A 22,651-nucleotide genomic window follows, 5' to 3' on the forward strand; every position below is an offset into this window, starting at 1 on the left:
AGTGGATAAAGATCTCAGAGTCAAACCAGGGAAAGGCTCGGTCCCAGTGTGTAGATGGTTTGATCATTCCTGCTCACAGGCACACGCAGCTCTGTGGAAAAGTCTTAAACAATCGCCTAGAGATAGAATTTTGGTGGCAGATCTAAGAAGACAATACGCTTTGGCAGTCAAACTTCGAAAAAAAGCCATCAAAGATGAAGCCTGGGACTCTTTGATGGACCCCATTACCCTTAAACATAGCTCCAAATTTTGGGCTATAATCAATAACCCCTTGTTTTCTCATACATCTAATCAGGACCTTGAAATTAATATATCTGAAGCCGATTGGATTAATCATTTTTCCAACATATATGGTTCAAACGAGATTGTTGAGGTGTTTAAAATACCTTATTCCTCGGCTTCTCATATTAAGTTAGATTTCACCAAATCTGAAGTAGAGTTGGCAATTTTAGGCTCAGCTGCAAATAAAGCCCCGGGCCCGGATGGGGTTCCCCCGGACTTATACAAACTTAATTCAGAGTTGTGGGCTGAGATTTTAGCCAATGTTTTTAATTGTGTGTATGAGGGGGGGTTGCCAAAATCATGGTCATGTGCCATTATAGTTCCTATTTTTAAAAAGGGCCTAAGAAGCGACCCAAAGTGTTTTCGGCCAATTTCACTATTGGATTCCTCAATGAAGATTTTGGGTAAAGTCCTGCTTGCTAGAATTAACACCTGGTCTACAGTTAACAATATTCTAGTTGATGCCCAATATGGGTTTCGTGCTGGGAGGGGGACTGAGGACCAATGCCTAAATCTTCATTTATTAATCTCGAAATACACAACTGTCAAAAAAGGGTCAATTTATGTTGCATTCATGGACCTATCCACAGCTTTCGATTTGGTGAATAGAGCTCGATTATGGACCATGTTGTTAAAGCTGGGTTTGGACCCCCCCCTTGTATATTTCCTGGCAGAATTACATAAAGATCTGAAAGCCTCAATCAGAATGGACCAGGAAGGTAATCGTACCGCCTGGTTCAAATCAAGCAGGGGAGTGCGGCAGGGCTGTATTCTCGCGCCCATGCTATTCACCTTGTATATAAATTCACTTGAGGAAACTCTTTTATCAGCGACCTTGGATACTCCGCGTGCAGGGGAAACTCGTATTCCGGTTCTCCTGTACGCGGATGATGCCGCTTTAATAGCTCGGACTCCTATAGGTCTACAAAAACTTTTAAATGTTTTTAATGATTTTATGCTATCATTAGACCTAGTAATAAACAACTCCAAATCACACGTCATGGCTTTTGGGGCTGGTAAAAACAACTCCAGGCAGTTTTATTGTAATGGCGACGTGATCACCAATGTTAAAGTTTTTACATACCTGGGTGTAATTTTTGATAATAAGGGAAGTTGGGCTCCGCAAATTGTAGCTAAAACTAAGGCGGTTAGAAGCTCAGCAACTGCTATTTTAAGTTTTGCTAGGAGACTGGGCGGGAAGCCAACAGGTGCTTTACTTAACTTGTACAGGGCAAAATCAGTGGCAATAGCCAGGTATGGCTCTGGTCTGTGGGGCTATGTAAATAGTGAATCAATACAAAGGGAAGAAAATAGATTCCTGCGTTCTACCTTAGGGCTCCCCCAATCTACAGCCACGTTTTCAGTCCACCAGGAAGTCGGGTTGGGCTATATATCGGACACCCTTCTTATGGCCCCTATCCTGTTATGGATAAGGCTTTGGACAAATAAAAACTTGGGCCTTAATCATAAAATATTGGCGGACTGTTTAAAACTGGATAATTACAAAAGTATAGATTGGCTTTCACATATAAAGAAGTGCTCTTTGGATCTGGGTCGCCCTGATATTTTTCTTATTCCTCAGGATCTTAAGAAATTAGATTTAGTCTGGGTGAAGGCCAACTTTATAACTAGGAAAAACGTGGAGAGGGAAGAATGCCAACTACTCAAGCCCACGGTCAGAGCCCACTATCTGACTATCACGTGTCTTACCATCCAACCGTACCTTACTATTGTCACTATCCCCTTTCATAGGTGGCTTCTGGTTAAACTTAGGTTTAACCAGATTTATACGTTTTTGTGTGACAGTCACGGTTGGTTTAAGGAGGAAGATGCCCCTGTCTGTAACTGTGATAGTTTTTCTCCTCAAAATAATATGCACTTTATGCTATTTTGTAATTTTTTTATTGAGCCCAGACAGAAATACCTTGTACCAGTATTGAAGGAAAAAGCTTTTCTTCAGGCAAAACCTGCTCTCCTGTACCTCCAATTAATGGATTCTACGTTGGCCATGTTTAGCGTGGCCAACTATCTTGTTGCTGCGGTTAGGATCAGGAGGAAAAGACTTAAAGATGTAAATATTGGTGTCTTGTGAACATAAATGAAATGGATGTGGTTTTCTTTTTAAAATGTCTATTTTATTGAGTATTCTCTCTTTTATGATGTATTTTTATAATGTGTATTAATCCGCTATTATTGTTGTTTCCTCATATCATGTATTTTTTTTATGAAATTATCACTGATTGATGCTTTTGTATGTGTTTATGAATTTGTCTGCCTTTGTGATGAAATTGTAGAATGCTTTTATGATTTTTAATCTAAATCGAATAAAGTGGTTTGTGACTGACTGACTACTTCATCCGACAGAATCCGGCTACACCTCTTACTCTCTCGCACATCGCTCATTCTCTCACAAGGACTTCACCCTACTGTTCCAAGCTCACACACATGATCATAGTGACATACATCTGTGCTGGAGTTATGTCTGACTACTCTCTGGTTAGCCTAACCCTCATACAGTGCCATCAATGCCCAATGACGTGATGTAGCATTGCTCTATGGTCACAACGAAATACACAATGCAAGACGCACATCAGGGACACAATAGACTCATACTTTGAGCAGAACACTGATTCGGTTGTACTCTCTGGGAGGCCTACCCGGCCACGACATGAGGAATGGCTATAAGCTACTCTACTAGGGAGAAATAAGGCAAGCTCAAACTATATCACATCTAAAATCCTGAATTTTAGACCGAGAAACACATACACCATGAGTTGGCAGAAACAGTACAAAGGGATTTAAAAGAAGCACAGGTAGAACAGTTATCGTTTACTATTCCCGTACAGTTCCCACAGTAAAAAATGCTCATTCCTAGGGCCAACTGTCGGAAATGCCCCAATATTTAGAATGATCACAACAAGCAGAAGGAGCACTTCGGTTAGATTATGAGTCTAACGAAAACATTGCACACTGGGCCTAATATCCCAAAATAGAAACAACATGCAGAATTACATAGAACAACTGTGCCCTTGTTCCTTTTTGAAAATGGAAAAATACAGAAAGCATAGATGTGTCTTGATATGTTCTTTGGAACAAACAATGATTTACAGTTCTAAGTAACGCTGCATGTTGTTTATTTTTTGGCATAATTTGCCTAGTGTGCAGTTTCTTCTTTAGACTCATAATCTGACTAAAGTGCTTATTCTGCCTATTGTCATCAGTACAAAGAGATTTGGCCGTTATGCAGCAGATCCTCCGGCAGACCCAGACAGACGAAGCAAAACTGATATAGCAGTCTTCCCAAAGTAGGATTTTTCTCTGGCGAGACAACTCAAGCAAACTACTACATAGGCTCTATTTCAGCATTCAACACCACACACAAATAGCATGTCTCAGGGACTCAAAAGGCCAGAATACTACAGAATCTGGACTCATCACACAACAATTTGCAAAATATTCCAGGCATTAATATGCCCTGAATTACCCACTGCCACAAGGGAAAATAGAGGAGTTTCTGTCTGATCTCCCTTTTCCACTCTTGTCACACTGAGAATGACTGTCCTTGGAGGATGGCCTCACATCAACAGAGATGGTGGCAGCTTTGAGCCAACTAAACTCTGGAAAGACCATGGGCCGGAATGGCCTTCCAGGAGAATTCTACAAAGTATTTATGCATACATTTATCAACCTGTTAGCCACAGAGAAGAAAAGGTTGCCTTCTGACGTTCGGAGAGCAGAAATCATAGTTGTGCCCAAACCTGGACACACACCCGATAAATGCTCCTCCTACTTCCCAATCTGCCTCCAAAAATACTGAGATCAAAATCATAGCAAAGGCACTGGCAGACAGACTGCTAAGAGTGGTCCCCAAACTAATACATCCCAAATAGACTGGCTTTATGGTTCGCCGTGTGACTAGGCACAATATTGGGAGACTTCACAAAGCATTGGCTCTGGCAGAAAGGCTGAGGAGGTCTGAGGCAGTAATGCTAGCTGAAAAAGAACAGGCCCATGACTCAGTAAGCTGGTCGTACTTATTCGTTCTTCTTCACTGCCTTAATGTTAGACCTAAATACATAGCACGTGTAAAATTGCTTTAACACTGATATTTCTGCAGTGGTGAGAGTGGGGAACAACTCCTCAGATCCATTACCAATACTGCAGGGCACAGAACAGGGGTGCCGATTATCTCCACTCCTTTTCACCATTTCAATTGAGCCCCTAGCAGTATGGATCAGGCTGGAAGCGTAGATATGTGGGTTTAGTTGGGGAAAGGGTTGACCGATAGAGTGGCACTTTATGTAAATTACATCTTAATATTCCTATCTGACCCCGATAAGACAGGTCTAAGCACTAGGTATCCTCAAAGTCTTTGGGGATACTACAGGGCTTTGCTTCAACAGGGCTAAATCTGACTTATTACCAGTCAACTCTTACCCCCCAGAACTCAAGATGGGCGGTGGACCAGCAGGTAGTTAGATAAGGCTTTTGATACCCAGGTGTGTATATCACTCTGGACGCTAAAGCAGCTTGGGAGAACAACATCTACCCATTATGGAGAAACTGAGCTCTGAAGTTAAAACTTACTGCTACCTAGGTCAGCCATTTTTAAAGTGGTATCTCTGCCCCAATGCAACATGGGATAAGAGAAGTTAGGAAAGCCTGCTCGTCTCCTCCTTAAGTTTGACACTAAACACACAGTCAACCAGGATTAATTTTTATGGTCATTCCCTTGAACAGAATCAACAAAATGATTTTGGAATTGATGCCTGATCTACAACCTTATCGTGGCAGGCTTCATCATAAGCATCTATCCACACCATGGTAAGTGAATACCACCATGGTCAACTCAACCACATATGGGAATCCTTAGATAAATCATTACTGGATTTGGAGTAGGGATCTAGAAAAGTAAAAAATACTCTTAAGGTATACCCAATGAAATGTCCTTTTTATTAGGTCTCGCCTACGCAGTGCCAATGCGCCGCATAGGAGGACCTTTAGCCGTCGTTCTGCTCTTTTTCGAAGCACATACTCGTGCTTGTGGCGGCATCCACCTTTCGGGAGCTCGCAGAGGCACGCCACAAGCACGAGTATGTGCTTCAAAAAAGAGCAGACTGTGCGTGCACGCACACACGCACGCACCACTCCCGGGCTTGTTTCTGTCAGGCCGTAAAGGGCGAGAGACGAGTGTTACCAGCTTGTTATGTTTTAGATTCACATGTAGGGTTTGGAGTATTACAGCTTGTTTACTTTTTCAAAGTCTTTTGCTTTCAGTTTCAAGCATGCATTGCATGACTTGTGATTCTGGAACCCACGCTGTACCGGAACACACACTCCTCTGAAACAATTGAACATGATTCGTGAGTTTTGCATTTCTGTGAGGCAGGCGCGTTTAGATTCTGATCCATTAATTTGTTTCTTCAGAGCTGTCAGAATATAACCCTGCCCCCACAGTACGTTGTAGCAGTATCATGATGGTTCACTCCGACGTTCTAAAAAGGTGAATAATCTTTTCTACCTTCCAGTCGTGATATCACAGCACACCGATGTATATTATAATTGTTGCCTTCGGCGAAGAGCTGCCAGATACCTAATCACGGTGTTAAATTGGATCAGATTGTGATCCATTATACTGTAGAGCGCCAAAGGAGCCGATATTCTCCTCTTTGTGGCTATAACGCATTGTTTTGTTTTGGAAAGGGATAGGTTGCTGTGAGTGTGCGGTCTGTGCTGCTTCCTCTGTGTGGCAAGCAGAGCTTCAGGTTCAGCCACCTGTTCAGGGTTTGTGAACTGGCTTCCAGTCAGTATGTTTGTTGATGTCACAATTTACCAAGTGATAAAGAAGTCATCGAGTTGTGATACCCACAACTAGAGCATCACAAAGAGGTTACCTCCAAGAAAATGTCATAGTGATAATATTTGTGTTGTACAGAACTCAATCTTTTTGTAAAGACATATTTTTTATTATCAATTTTAGTGTTACTTTTCCCCGCCACAAAACTCTTTGGGTGAAAGACAGAGTTGAAGCTAGCAGGCTACATGCACACAAAAAAAGCACACAGAGACAGGCATGAGGACAGGCACACCACCCGACACAGACACACAAACATGCACAGCACCTCTGAATATGACCCCTACACTCACTCAGGCATACTTACAGAGACACAGACACGCACAGACAGGCACACAGACACAAAGACAGTTAGACAATTCTTCCCTTTCATTCCCGCCTGCATTCTTGCTCTGTCTCCTCAGTGATACTTCTGTGCTCCTCGACTTCCTTGAAGTGACATGGACATGGTATCATGGTGCCTACCTGAGCAGTCGGTAATCCTTAAATGAGACTGAAGAAGGCGCATCATTTTTAAGAGGTTTCAAGATATTGTTGAAAGATGTCCTATCCTCGGGTTGTGGCTAATCAATGGAAGTCGGAGGCAAATACAACAAGCATTGGCATAGCCAATAGGTCTCGCCTTTGAGACCTTATAAGTATTTAGTTATGCAGCACAATATCCTTGTTGCAACAACATCAACTGTTTCATGGCTAAACACATAAGGTCCCAAAGGCGAGACCTATTGGCTATGCCAATGCTTGTTATTTGAGTACTATAGACATGACTAAAAACTACCATGGGTAATTATGAGTAACAATGGTTCAACTATCCTTGTAAAAATGCCAACATGTTTTGACCTTCTTTTAAAGCCCGTTTGGGTCTAAGGCCTTCGTCAGGTCTGTTAGCATCTCTGACTAACTAGTCATTCATACCATGCAATAAAATGAGGCCTAAGTATCTCACCCCACATAGCCTTACAGAAAGACACTCAACCCACTCACATGGTCTACTGATTGTTAATGAATGGGGAAATGACAGGGCGAACCTGCATATGCTGTGGAGAGGTGGGCTCTTTGAGGGATTCCAGCTCACTTCCTGTTATATGGGGGAGAGAAAAGTCTAACACTCCTACCAGCAACCAGGGTCGTGGTAAAGATATGGAAGTGTGTCTCGACGCAGTTGGGTTGGGGAGGCAAACTTACAGTACACACACCGCTATGTGGGTGGGGGGGAGACACCATGGCAAGTGGCAACATTGGAAGGTTTTCAGTATGATAGGGATCACAACACTGGGGGACATTAAGGAGGGTGCTGCATTCAAATCCCACCAAACACTACAAAAGGATTATGATTGGTCTCTCAGCCAATTCTATAAATACTTGCAGCTTCAGTACGCACTGGCACCGTACATCTCTGTGCAAGAGGACATCCCCAAATGTAACCCACTAGAAAGCAAACTACTCACAGAGGACCTTGGAGACCACAAGGTAACCAAAATATTCCAATCACTAATGCTCAATCAACCAGATTACTTACAGTCCCTCTGTTCAGCATGGGAAGTGGACATCTGGGAGAGCATATAGACGATGAATGAGCAGATGCAAGAGCCTCTTCCCACTACAGGTAGCCATGGCCGCCATTGTCTCATGCAATTAAAATGCCGCCAAAGGGTATATGTGACACAATGTAGGCTGTGGGGGATGGGAGTGGTGGCATTTTCTATCTGTCTCTACTAAAATGTGGAGTAAGGATAACTCCTACATACAGTGTGGGGCAGCAGAGACCTGCTGTCATATTGGAAAGGAGTTTTGGCTTGCCTTGGGCCAGTCATGAGACTTCGGCTAAACCCTTAAGTTACAGTTCAACATATTAACGAAGTCCTAGACAGTGACAGATATATAAAAAAACGTACTACACCTAGGACTTGTGGTGACCGAAGGGTTTTGGCTTGCAGGTGGACTGACTCCACCCCCCAACGGTCACTGAATGGAAAGAAAGCCTAGATTACTGAAAGAGCATGATTAAAGCAGTATACACGGCCCAAGGTTGTCCAGGGAAGAACGCTAGGAATTGACAGGTATGGGCAGCCTATCAGGGCATCTGCTTAGAACCAGTAATCCCTGCAAACAGACTACCAGAGGCAAAGATCAGAGACTTCGGGAAAGGAACTTCCAAGGTGGTAGATGATGTACCATTATGAGGCACAAGACCTTTGTTTTGTAAAGAAAAATTACACCATTGTAACTGTAACCACACTGGTAGTAATCCGCACAAATTTAATAAAATGTGTTATAAAAAAATGCGTTTGTATTCCAGAGAACTGTAGCCTATGGCCATTTACATGCCACTATTAAATTAACTTCTTTTTAATTATGTTGTCGCAAATTATGACCCGGTTGTTTACTCCCTAAATGGTTTGTTCAATCCTTTCAGCATTAAAAGTTGAGGTCAAAAGTATGCACACAAAAAAAGAAATATTTCTGCAGTCTCTGGGATGTTTTCAACACTTCCCGTTGTCTCAGCCCTCACTTCCTCAACGTATCCGATCCTCGCTTCCCAGCTATTTTTAAACAGCACTGCTGGAAATAATTGCTGAAACTTTTTTGTTTGCCTTTCGGATGCGCTGTCAGGACACTGGGTGTGTTTCAGATTTTCTGAACATATTTAAAAGAGGTCTGGAAATGTCTCTCCACTTTATGAAGCTCGCAGTTGCTGAATATCGACGTACGTTTTTGTTTCTGAGTATGCCAGATGTATCAACAAAATATCTTTTCTAGCCAGTGGACAGTTCAAGCATTTAATGCAGTTTCATCTTTCTAGCAATCTAGATTTTCACCTATCACAACATGTTGGCCACATATGCAAAGTTTGAAAGACCCGGTGCAGAGTTTAGGGAATGGGCGGACCAAACCATAGTTTACCTTAAAAGTTTGGAACTCCCACAAGCTTATAAGTTTGTTAACTCTCAAAAACTATGGGGCATATTAGCAAGAACCTCGTTAAAATTCTATAACCAATATTAGCAAGCCCATTATCGCCGTTTTAGCGGCAGTTTCCAGCCGCTAAAATGGCGATAATTTTAACGAGGTTCTTGCTAAAATGCCCCTATGGTCCGAATCCTTCTCATCCTAGAATTAATCAGAGTTAGCCTGCCCATACAACTTGTCTTCCAGGATGGGAAGGGGATCAGATCACCTCAAAATCTGGAGGGGGCTTAGGGAATAGATTTTTCCTTAGAGACAGAGGGGCATATTATCAAGCAGGGCGTTAAAAATTATCGCAGTTTTAGTGGCAGAAAACTGCCGCTAAAGCGATGATAATGGGCTGGATAATATGCCCTTGAGAATTCCAATAGAAACCCATGTTCTGGTATGAACATGGGCTTCTGTTGGAATTCTCCAGGGCATATTATCAAGCCCATTATTGCAGCTTTAGCGGCAGTTTTCTGCCGCTAAAACAGCGATAATTTTAACGCCCTGCTTGATAATGTGCCCCTAAGTTTTTATTGGGAAGAAAAGAAAAATAGCGCAATTGCAAACTGTGTACAATCATGCGTTAGGGAAAAAGGAGCTCGAATAACATGTTAAATGCCATTTTTAGGTCTCGACCTAGCGTTACACTGCGCAGCAGTGTTCGCGCAGCTGAGATATTATGTTTCCTAGAGTGGGGCTTGAACCCGCCCCTCTTCTCCATTGGCTGGCTTCCTAAACGGATGCCAGCCATTGGAGGAGAGGGGCATCACTCCGTTCAAGCCCCGTCTTTTTGGGATTGAGGGGTGTTTATTTTTCGTTTCTTTCTGTTTACTTTCTCTCCTCTTCCCATTGGCTGGAATTTAATATTCCAGCCAATGGGAAGAGGAGAGAACGAAAACACGCCCCACAATCCCAAAAACGATGCTGGTTTCTCCGAGGCATCCCTGCCTCACCTTGGAGAAAGATGGTGGTGTGCATGATGTACCCCGAGTCGGTACGTTTTCTTGCCTCTGCCTCCTGGCTGCGTTCGTCTTTTTCTTGCCTGTTTCCCTAGCTGTGCTTGTCTTTTTCTTGCCTTTTTCCCTAGCTGCGCTCGTCGTTTTCTTGCCTTTTTCCCTAGCTGCGCTCGTCTTTTTAGAGCAGTGTGCGGCCCAGCGTTAGGCGCTTGAACGCCTCGTCAGTGGTAGTAAGCGCTTAACCATGTTTGGGGTTGGGTTTTAGGGCACGGGGCGAAAAGGTCACGGAATTCCGTTTTTGTTTTGATATAGTGGATGATGGATGCAGAACGTCAGAGAAAGGCAGGAATCTTCATAGACGGCACAAGCTCCCATGGACGGAAGCTCGAGATGGACAGTAGAACACAAGAGGAAGCCCCCTCTCGCCCCGTTGTCAGGCACCCCAGGTCACCGACACCAGACAGGGAGCACAACACATTATCAGAGACCAGCCCACTGCTTCCCATGCCCCCTCAGAGCATCCAGCCCCTACTCACAGAAGCCAGCCCCCACTCACAGCAGCCAACCCCACTCACAGCAGCCAGCACCGACTCACCACCCTGACCTTAAAATGAGAGCAGGCAGCCACCTCGCAGAGCAGGCAGGCACCACCCCATCTCCAGCTCGGGGGGCAGGAGGACATGTGACTCCGCCGCGCTGACGTTCAAGGCTGGTCCAGGAGCAGCAGCAACAGCCCCAGCCTGCGCCGGGTGCACTCCGCCTGCAAGCAGCAGAGATGGAGCAGAGGCGAGCCGTGGAGAGTGGGGACAGGCAGCGGGGCTCTCGGGGACGAGCTGGCCCTTGAGGATGCACTACGAGCCGGTGCGTTGGATACAGCCACGCCGCAGAGGATGCACTGAACGCCGGTCTCTCGGGGAGGACACCGCCCGCTGCCTCTGTGGCCCTGGAGGATGCACGGGGAGCGCCGGGGGTGGGCAGCATGTGTGCAGGGACCCCGAGGAGCCACGGAGGCCCAGGACATGGACAGAGTCGAAGCCAGCGCCCCTCCCGCGGGACCGCCATGAGCGAGGCAGGTATGAGCACTCACCCTTTCAGGGGCTTCCTATCGAGGCAGGTGTGTTAGCCCCTCCCTCTAATATCACCCTTATTAAAGGAGGTAGCTCCGACCTCGCCCCCCTCCCCCCTGCAGTTTCTAGTGGGACCCAATACCCATCCTAACATCTCGTTTATAGACCCCCTAATACGTGCCCGCCATCCCAGCGGTGTCAGCTGTCCCCGGGCTTCGCTGGAATATTTTCTGGGCTGCAACGGTATCCAAGAGCAATCCCTGCCAGCCAGTGCCCTCGCAGCATTCTCCATCAATACCCGCTCTCCCCATCCTTCCGCCGCTTCCCGCGTCCTCTTCCACTCAGTATCTTCTGACTCTTCTGTATAGCGCCTTACTTTCTCCTTGATTAGCACCTATGTACTGCTTTACTACCCAATGGCACTGAGCGGCTCAGATATCAGTCTGGTCTCTACGGACAGCAGTACAGCAGGGAATGTTCTAATCCGCTCAACCAGCATTGAACGCAGTTTGGTTGCCAAGAAGCAATGGACCCTCCGTGAGAGGCAGCAAGAGACACCCAGAACTTCATACATCCCTCCTGCACTGTCAGCCAACAAACCGCAGGAGCGCAGGCGAAATCCTAGGACACTACAAGCAGGTACCAGTAGAGACGATTCAAAGAAACTGCTTGTTTTTTCTTGGCTCTGTTTCCAGGGGTGTTACTGGGCAGAGATGGGCGTGTGGCTGACCTAGACTGAGGGATGTCTGTGTGTGTGTTGGGCTCTGTGTGTGTGTGTTGGGCTCTGTGTGTGTGTGTGTTGGGCTCTGTGTGTGTGTGTGTTGGGCTCTGTGTGTGTGTGTGTGTGTTGGGCTCTGTGTGTGTGTGTGTGTTGGGCTCTGTGTGTGTGTGTGTTGGGCTCTGTGTGTGTGTATGTGTGTTGGGCTCTGTGTGTGTGTGTGTGTGTGTGTGTTGGGCTCTGTGTGTGTGTATGTTGGGCTCTGTGTGTGTGTGGCTCTGTCTGTGTGTGTGTGTGTGGCTCTGTGTGGGTAGCTATTTTTGTAGGTGGCTCTATGTGTGGGTGTCTCTGTGTGTGTGTAGGTGGCTCTGTGTGTGTGTGTGTGACTCTGTGTGGGTGGCTCTGTATGTGTGTGTGGGTAGCTTTGTGTGGGTGGCTCTGTGTGGGTGGCTCTGTATGTGTGTGTGGGTGGGTGTGGGTGGCTCTGTATGTGTGTGGGTGGCTCTGTGTGTGGGTGCAAAAGCAATAGGTCTCGCATTTGCGAGCGATTAAGCTATTGGCATTGTAAGAAGAAACTGCTTGTTTTTTCTTGGCTCTGTTTCCAGGGGTGTTACTGGGCAGAGATGGGCGTGTGGCTGACCTAGACTGAGGGATGTCTGTGTGTGTGTTGGGCTCTGTGTGTGTGTGTTGGGCTCTGTGTGTGTGTGTGTTGGGCTCTGTGTGTGTGTGTGTTGGGCTCTGTGTGTGTGTGTGTGTTGGGCTCTGTGTGTGTGTGTGTGTTGGGCTCTGTGTGTGTGTGTGTTGGGCTCTGTGTGTGTGTATGTGTGTTGGGCTCTGTGTGTGTGTGTGTGTGTGTTGGGCTCTGTGTGTGTGTATGTTGGGCTCTGTGTGTGTGTGGCGCTGTCTGTGTGTGTGTGTGTGTGGCTCTGTGTGGGTAGCTATTTTTGTAGGTGGCTCTATGTGTGGGTGGCTCTGTGTGTGTGTAGGTGGCTCTGTGTGTGTGTGTGTGACTCTGTGTGGGTGGCTCTGTATGTATGTGTGGGTAGCTTTGTGTGGGTGGCTCTGTGTGGGTGGCTCTGTATGTGTGTGTGGGTGGCTCTGTGTGGGTGGCTCTGTATGTGTGTGGGTGGCTCTGTGTGTGGGTGCAAAAGCAATAGGTCTCGCATTTGCGAGCGATTAAGCTATTGGCATTGTAAATGACAATGCCATTTATTTTTTAAGAGTATACTTGAGAGGAGGAGGAGCTTCGCGCGCAACCGGGATGGTCGCGTGAGCACAGGGCTCCCGGACCTTCGCCACCTCCGGCACTTATCCTGACTATAATCCTGGTTCTGACGACGGATCTTTGAAGATGCAACCCAGCTGATTTGCTAGCTGCTTTCAAAAATTGATTTGGTCTATGGGAACCAATTTTATGATAATCTGAACTTTCCTGGCCTGCTCTACGGATCTGCCCCGGACTTGAGTTAATATCTGCCTGGGCGGTAATTGAACAACAGCGGTTGCCCCTGAGCCTGGATGTGGCTTTTGGTTTCGTTTTTGGTCCGGATCTCTCTACGCCGCGGATTTGACCCCGCTGCCTGGGGACTGCTTTACTTAGTGGTCCTACTCCAGGGCCGGGACCGTACATCATCGCTTGGTGTGGGACGTCAGACACACTGTCCTTTGGATGAGCATCTGTGAGTGATTTTTACGTAGCCATTTTCACCAGATCTCAGGGTCCCCTCGGGGACACAGCTTCCAAGATGGCCGGCAAGCCCGAGCTTGAAAAGCGAAAGACCAAGACCGTTCACCGTGGGGGCTCCATACAAACGAATGTCATGGATCGATACACCCATCCTAAGGGATCCCCCGGTGGAACGGGCAAGCATCCGGTGGACAAGGGAGATGATTCTACGGTGGACGACGACCTGACTCTGCACGATGTTATGGGCGCCATTGCGAGTATGAAGACCTCAATCGGTGTGCAGTGTGAAACCCTGGCTCAAAAACTGGACACAGTGGCGATTGATGTCAACTTGATCAGGGCGGATTTAGCTAAAACGAATGAAAAAGTTAACTCCCTGGACTTGAAGACTTCTAGCCTCATGACGGATGTCTCCGACCTACAGACGGAGGTCCGTAATTTACGGTCCTCTAATGATTTCTTCTCCCGCCGTCTGGAGGATTTAGAAAGTCGTGCTAGGCGGAACAACGTCCGTATTGTGGGTGTCCCTGAGAATTCTGACAACTTAAATGTTGACCTCATCGTGGAGGACCTCATCGTCAACCATCTGGCACCCAAAGGCCTGAGTAAACTCTTTGCGGTGGAGCGGGCCCACAGAGTGCCGGGTGGTAAACCTAAGCTGGGTGCTACCCCGCGGCCCATAATTGCCAGGATATTCAATTTCCGTGACCGGGATGCTATCCTGCAGGCGTCGCGATTGGGTGGCCCCACGAAATTCGAAAATACGACGGTGAGTTTCTACCCAGACTTCACTCAGTTGGTGCAGAAACAGAGGATGGGGTTCCAGGGAGTGAAGAGACAATTGAGAGACAGGGACATGAAATATGCAATGCTGTTTCCAGCCCGGCTACGTGTGGTACATGGAGATCGGACGTTCTTCTTTGATTACCCTGAGGCTGCAAGTGACTGGCTCGACACACTGCCCGGGCGGTAGTAGCATCCTGAACACTCTGGTGGCCCGATGGAGCAGGAATAGTAATGGGATTTGGTTCGCTGGACTTCATATAGACCTTTCAGCTGTGGTTTGCGGACCCTTAAATTCGCTTTAATTGAGCTGGTTTTCCAGGGGTGGCGGAGGACGTGGGTCTCTTCCTCCTCGGGGGTTCTTTTTGTAGATTAGGTTTTTGCTAGGGCGACAGGCACACTGCAAGTTGGGGGGGCCTTTGAGTCTAAAGCAGGGGTGCAGGGTGGGGGGTGTTGTTTCTGGGGTAGATTGGGTGAGGAGGGGGGGAAGTTGTTTTTGTTTGGTTCAATTCAAGGCACTATATTGATGGACTTTAGCACTTGCCTGTTGCGACTAATGTGGGATGGATGCTGCAACCAAGTTTGGGATGGGGGTAGGGGGCTAAAATTGCTATGTTGGAATGTTAATGGGTTGGGGGACAGGATAAAACGTGGTGTGGTATTACAACTCTTGAGACGTCTCTCCCCTGATGTTGTGCTGTTGCAAGAGACACACTTGATTGGCAATACATGTCATGCTATGAATCGTAGGGGCTACCGTCTGCTTGCGCACTCCGGCTTCACAACTGGCTCTAGGGGGGCGGGTATCCTGGTCAGGGCCTCCCTCCCCTTCGAGATCGACGCCGTCATTCTTGACGACAGGGGGCGTTACGCCGCCATTACTGGACGATGGGAGGAGAAAGTCATCTCTCTGCTCTCCGTTTATGTCCCACCTGGCCTTCAGGCTACGACCTTTGCTGATCTGGGGAGGGTGATACTGGGGCTCCCAGAAGGTATTCTTGTTGTGGGCGGCGATTTTAACTCAGTGATCTCCAGGAATAGCGATCGCTACCCACCTAGGGATCTTGGGAGGTCCCAGTCTTGGCTGGGTAGCTTTCTGGACACTCTGGGATTGATAGACTGCTGGAGGCTGCTACATCCTGGACAACTGCAATACACCTTTCACTCTGGTGCACACGGTAGCCTCTCTAGAATAGACTATATCCTGATGCCCGCAACACAGGCCCCGTTGGTTAAAGAAATCAGACACTTGGCTCGGGGTATTTCAGATCACTCCCCCTTATGGCTTGTAATGGAAGCCGGGCCGGGAACTGAGGGTCGGGTAGCCCCGATAAACCCTTGGTATCTCCGTGACCCAAAGATCCGAACGAAACTGATCAAATCATTCGACCATTATTTAGTGGATAATGTGGGGTCTGTGTCATCGTCTGTTTCGCTATGGGAAGCCTATAAGACCGTCATCCGCTGTCATGCCTTATCTTTAATAAATAGCGCTAAGAAGCGTAAGTGCGAGGCAGTTGTCCGACTTGAAACTGAGATATCAGACATAGAAAGAGACCTGGAATTTGATGTTACTCAGGATGGGTTGCACCTTCTCAGCCTCAAACAAACTGACTATAGAGCATTGGTCACTGATGCCGCTAAGGTGATGAGTAGGGAGCAGCAAGGCCGTTTGTATGACGTGGGTGATAAGGCCGGAAAGTTGATTGCTTGGTTGGACAGGAGGGAGAGGGCTAGTCGTGTGGTTCCCTTGATTGAGAAGGCGGGTGGTGTGAGAGTGACTGACCCAGTTGAGATTGTGGAGTGTTTTTCCGAGTATTTCCAAACCGTTTACTACCCAGTATCGGATAGACCGGAACAGGACTCGCATCTGCTTCTTAGGGATATTGCGTTGCCCTGCTTGTTGGATCTGGATAGGGAGCTGATGGACGCGACACTCTCCGTAGAGGAGGTCGCGGCCGCGGTTCGCTCTGTGAGATCCGGGAAGGCCACGGGTCCGAATGGACTTCCCATCGAACTTTATAAGCTGCGTCCAGATAAAATAGCACCACATCTTCGCTCTATGTTTTTGGAATTGCTAGAAGCTGGTACCCTCCCTCGTGATCAACGACTCGCATCTATCGTTGTGATCCATAAGGAGGGGAAGCCACGGGATCGCTGCACGTCGTACAGGCCCATCTCGCTCTTGAACGCCGAGCCTAAGATCCTTGCAAAAGTGCTTGCGAATCGCTTGATTACTGTTGTTTGCGACCTGATCCATCCGGATCAGTCCGGGTTCATTCCGCACCGTAACACGGCACTTAACCTTCCGCGTCTACATGGCGCCCTCGCAAGAGCGTCCTCGCTGCGTGAATTGGCCATTTTGGCCTCTTTGGACGCCACGATGGGGTTTGATACGCTGGAATGGCCATATCTATGGGCGGCCCTCGCCAAGTTTGGTTTCGGCCCTGTTTTCATCAGTTGGGTGAAGTTACTATACCATGACCCCTTGGCTCAGGTGGTCGTTAATGGTCGTGTTTCTGGCTCTTTTTCACTCGGGAGGGGTACTCGCCAGGGGTGCCCGTTGTCCCCGCTTCTTTTTGCCCTTGCTTTGGAGCCCTTGGCGGCTTGGCTGAGGTGGGAATATCATTGGTTTGCTATATTTTCCTTTCTCTAATTTGGCTGAGGTGGGAGCCATCAATGAAGGGTATACGTTGGACCCCCGACTTCGAGGGCAGAGTGTCGCTCTATGCTGACGACATCCTGCTATACCTCACGTCTCCTCGGAAGTCGCTAATAGTACTATTCGATGTATTGACCTCCTTCGGTAAACACTCTGGCCTTGTGATCAATTGGTCCAAGTCCTGCCTGTACGTTCTCTCGGGAGATTCTCCTCTCTTGCCGCGTGGGAGCCCAATACAGGTGGCACACGCGGGTTTCAAATACTTGGGGCTGTTTATCACCTTGGATCCTGTTGTTCGCTATGAACGTAACCTTCTACCCCCGCTTCGGCGCCTGCGGTCCGATGTTGAGGCATGGCGTAGACTTCCGTTGTCTCCGCTCGGACGGGCGGCTTTATTCAAGATGATGTCATTGCCCCGATTTCTTTATGCCCTCCAGAACACTTTTGATACCATCCCGGCCAGCTACTTTCGAGAGGTTGAAAGGTTGCAGAGACAACTGATATGGAGTGGGCGGTCCCGCATAGCTCTTGCCAAGTTAACACTTCCTTGGTATGACGGTGGAATCGCTCTCCCGGATATTAAGCGCTACTACTGGGCTTCCCAGCTGGGGGCGATTAACCACGGCATGTACGACCCCGCGTCGAATCCCGCGTTCGAAATGGACCGTTGGTTGCTGCCTGGTGGAGACTACAATAGGGCGCTATATACGAAATCCACTGGGAGGACGCTTACTGGCCCTACCAAGATAGCTGTGCAGGTATGGCATCGGGCCAATGATGCACTGGGATGGAAGGACAGACTCACACGCGCAACCCCTCTTTATGCTTCTGAGAGGTTAGGCTCCCTGTGAAAGATGAAAGGTTTTGATAGATGGGACGTTATTGGTATAGGCAGGGTGAATGATGTATGGACTAAGGATCGGGTTAAAATCTTTGAGGAATTGAGACTGGAGTATGACTTGAGTGACAAGGAGTTTTTTAGATATGCTCAGATCCGACATGCGTTGATGGCGGTTTTTCCTCCGGGCACCACTGTTCCGGAGGCTTCGCCGCTTGAGGATCGGGTACTTGACGAACATGTTCCCGACAGTACGATTTCGCTTATTTATAAGAAATTGATAAACAATAGGACCGACCTTTTACAGCGCCTCAGGGAAGCTTGGACCGGTGATGGTTCGGAGTTGGATGACGAGGACTGGTAGTCGGCCATATCCTTGCCGAAAGAGGTTGCAATTCCGGCCCGCCTCCGGTTTGTACAGCTTAAGATTCTCCATAGGATCTATGTCACCGGTCCGCAATTGGTCAGTATGGGTTATGCTTCGGATGGACTGTGCAGGCGTGGTTGCGGCCTCTTGGGCACTTTTCTCCATATACTCTGGGAGTGCCCGGTGGTTGTTCGTTTCTGGAATCGAGTGCATGCAGTGATGGAAGAGGTCACGGGTGTTGCGTTGTTGCCTGAAGCTAGACGATGTTTGCTGAATGTTTGGGAATCCAATGACTATGATCTGGCCCAGACTCAGTGGGTGAACCTTGGCAATATGATCGCAAAGAGGGACATCGCCCAGTTGTGGGGCTCTCAGAGGCCGCCCACAGTCTTGGCCTTGAAGGAAAATATGGACTGGTGCATGTGCAGAGAGAAGACGGTGTATGTTGCACGTGGCAGGCCCCGCAAGTGGGGCAAGATTTGGGGTCGATGGAATTCCTACCGGGGAGACATCTGTACACCTCCCCTCACACATTTAGTGGCGGATCCTCCTTCCCCTTAACCCGACATTCCTCCTATTGTGTTGCTTGGATTGTCTCCGGACTTGCTACATCCCTCTTTCCTCCCATTCTGTAATGTCAATGTCTGTATTATGATCTTATGCCTTTCCCCCCCCGCAGGACGCTTCGCCATTCGATTGATTGTATTGCCTTGTTCTTTTTTTTTTTTTTTGTTTATGTTGTTAAAAGTTATAATAAAAAGAAATATTTTAAAAAAAGAGTATACTTGAAAACAACCGCATGTCACAGCTTTCCAGACATGTACTGGAAATGTTTCTCAATTCATAAAAGTATTCAATCTGCACCTGTTCATGGGAGAACTGTTACGGGAGCAAATTTACTTTGTGAAACAGGCCATATGTATTTATTTTATTATTTCATGTGTTCTATTACTTGAGAGCATCTACTACTGAGTGAGAAATTGCATTTTAGGCCGATAGATCATTATGAGAGTTGTCAAAGGGAAGGCTATAAAGTTTGGAGTGAGTAAGGGAAAACTATTCCTCCATTTACTTGGTTTGTGCTTTATAACTACATGTACATTCATAAAGATCCTCATTATAAGTGGCGGAAATCCTACCTGAAGTGGTAATTCGAGGTAAAGGAGGATACTAACATGGGTCTAGCAAGTAGTCTGGTGTCTGTAGGCCTGATATTTTCAGGTCTGGAAATACTGGGTCTGATTTTTATTAGGGAACCACTGCATGGACAGGGGAAGGGGCGACATAGAGGAGCACAGCTTTGTCCCTGTCTGACCCGTGCAGCACTGCAGGTGCACATACAAGCTCCTCCAGGTTAAGTCTACCCTGCCTCAGCCTCACAGCCCCCAGTATTCCCACACCAAAGTCCAGCAAACAAATAAGAGCGTTATATTGGAGTGCTGTTGTCTGACCACATCATTTTTTTAATTTCAGGCTGTTGGCTAGGGGATGTGGCAATGAGTAACGTGCAGCATTCTCTTCTCGGTTGCTTAGTCTGGACATTTAAATGGTGTCTTATCATGTTCATATACTCCTATGTTATACAGTGTTAATGATCACATAGATAACCCAGAGTGTATCAATAGTTTTAGTCAAATAAGGATGCTATTTTACAGTAGTTTGATGCTTCCTGTGGACTTGGTTCTAATTGAACCAGAAGTCATACAGCTCAGGATGGTATACCTTTGCACATTTACCAGATGTACACATTCACTTTCAAACTTGGCAAGTTGGAGCAGCTTTTTTCAAGAATAATGAGCCTAGTATTGTATGTATGGATAATATCTTCTCCTTAAGGACATCCTATTTGGTTGGGGGACACTCAGGGCCTGATTCACAAAGGTAAACTTACACTTTTGTGTAAGTTCCCTTTTTTTTGGTTTCACAAGCTGCAAGTTTAATTTTACTTTTACTAATTGTAATTGTACGATTGCGAAGATTTTGCAGTTGATAACTCTGCAAATAAAAATATAGGATGGGCCTATCTTTTTATATGCAGAGTCTCTGCTGTAAGTGTTGCACAATCTGCTTTCAGCATCTCCCTAGGTTTGGGACAGCATATCCCAACCCAACACAACGGACACAAGAAGTCACAAAACAAAGGACAATCATTGAGTATCTTTGGATCCAGCAATCGATACAACTTAAAAAGGTCACAAGAAAAACAAATGGCCCACTGCTGAGGGCTATATCAGTTGTTAAAGGGCCTGCACTTGAGTTATATATATGTAATGAGGGACAGCCGCAGTCCGTGCAGGTAACAGCGGTGGGGCAGGGTAAGGATGAATATGGAGGGACGATGCAGAGGGAAAATTAAATAATTAATTTCCCCTTGGCAACGTCCCTCGAAATGCTCCCTTACCCGGTCACACTGCCCCACTGCTGTTACCTGCACAGACCACTTCTGCTGAGAAATAGGGCCTTGAGGAACCAGTATATCCCGAGGCGGTAACTAGTCACAATATCGGAAAAAACCTATCGACTGGACAGAATATCGAGTTTTTGATATCGAATGGACAGTGGTGCAGAATATCGAAATGCTGGTAAGAAATATCAAGTTTCACAATATTGAAGTTAGTAATATCGAGAAAAAACAATGGGGCCCATTAGGATGGCGGGCGGACTTTGTCCGCCTGCCATCCTGACGTAAAACGGGACCGGCCACCATAAGGGCGGGGGTCCCGTGGGGACCATTAGGATGCATCCGCCACACCGGCGGGCGCATCCTGCATTTTTAACATTGCAATGCTAAAAATGCACATTGTGCACTTCAATGCACAACGTGACAGGCACCGTGCGGTGCCTGTCACGTTGTACAGTGAAGTGCAGGGGGGTACCATAGGTACCCCCCATGTGTACCCCCTCCCCCCGGAGTCCCTGGGGGCCCGCAACGGGCCCCCACAAGACATTCCCGTATGCATTTATGTCCCCGCCTTCACCCAAATATGGATGGCGGTGTCTAACAGACACTGCCACCATAAGAAACCCTTTTCCGCCCAGTCAACTCCTTGACCGGGCGGAAAAGCGGCGGACGGTTTTTCCGTTCGCCGCGGTCCCCCTGCCATAGTAATATGGCAGGGGGGAAATGGGTGGCGGGCGGGAAAGGATGTCGGGCGGATCACCACCACCCTCATGGCGGTGGCAATCCGCCCGACATCTTAATGGGGCCCAATGTGTTTTAAGTGTTAGTATATGTGTTAAGAGTATGTATTATTTTTGTAATGTATGTTTTAATTTTGTAAAAGTAATGAATTTTCTGTTAATTAATTTTTGTGTAATTTAATTCCATAGCGCGTTGTGGGTTTATAGGGGAAAAGGGTGGAACGTAATTTAATTGAAATAAATTGATTTATTTATTAATTAGTAATTAATAAGATATTAATTATTTATTAATTTGTAAATATGTTAAATAATTATATATTGTTCATTGTAATTTGTTAATTAATTACTTATGTTAATTTATTAATATGTTACAATATTGTAGGTGATGTTTATAGGGGAAATGGTGGGAGGTAAATTAATTTTTCCAAAATAATTAATTGTTAATTAATATTAATTATATTTCAGGAGTGGGTATGTTAAAATATTCCCCTACGCTATCGAACACTTTCCTTACTGTTGCACTCACTGGAGTGGGAATAGTAATTTTTACCCTTCCCCTATCCAACACTTTCCCTACTGTTGCACTCACTGGAGTAGGAATAGTAATTTTTAACCTCTTTCTATCCAACGCTTTTCCTACTATTGCACTCACTGGAGTGGGAATAGTAATTTTTACCCTCCCGCTATCCAATGCTTTCCCTACTGTTGTACTCCCTGGAGTGGGAATAGTAATTTTTACCCTCCCGCTATCCAACGCTTTCCCTATTGTTGCTCTCACAGGAGTGGGAATAGTCATTTTTACCCTCACGCGAGCCAACGCTTTCCCTACTACTGCACTTACTGGAGTGGGAATAGTAATTGTTACCCTCCCGCTATCCAACGCTTTCCCTACTGTTGCACTCACAGGAGTGGGAATAGTAATTTTTAACCTCCCGCTATCCAACGCTTTCCCTACTGTTGCACTCACTGGAGTGGGAATAGTAATTGTTACCCTCCCGCTATCCAATGCTTTCCCTACTGTTGCACTCACAGGAGTGGGAATAGTAATTTTTACCCTCCCGCTATCCAACGCTTTCCCTACTGTTGCACTCACTTGAGTGGGAATAGTAATTTTTTATCTCCCGCTATCCAACGCTTTCCCTACTGTTGCACACACTGGAGTGGGAATAGTCATTTTTACCCTCCCGCTATCCAACACTTTCCCTACTGTTGTACTCCCTGGAGTGGGAATAGTAATTTTTACCCTCCGGCTATCCAACGCTTTCCCTACTGTTGCACTTCCTGGAGTGGGAATAATAATTTTTACCCTCCCTCTATCCAACGCTTTCCCTACTGTTGCAC

The sequence above is a fragment of the Lissotriton helveticus genome, chromosome 5_1 (assembly GCF_964261635.1).
Source record: "Lissotriton helveticus chromosome 5_1, aLisHel1.1, whole genome shotgun sequence".
In the NCBI taxonomy this organism is placed as follows: domain Eukaryota; kingdom Metazoa; phylum Chordata; class Amphibia; order Caudata; family Salamandridae; genus Lissotriton; species Lissotriton helveticus.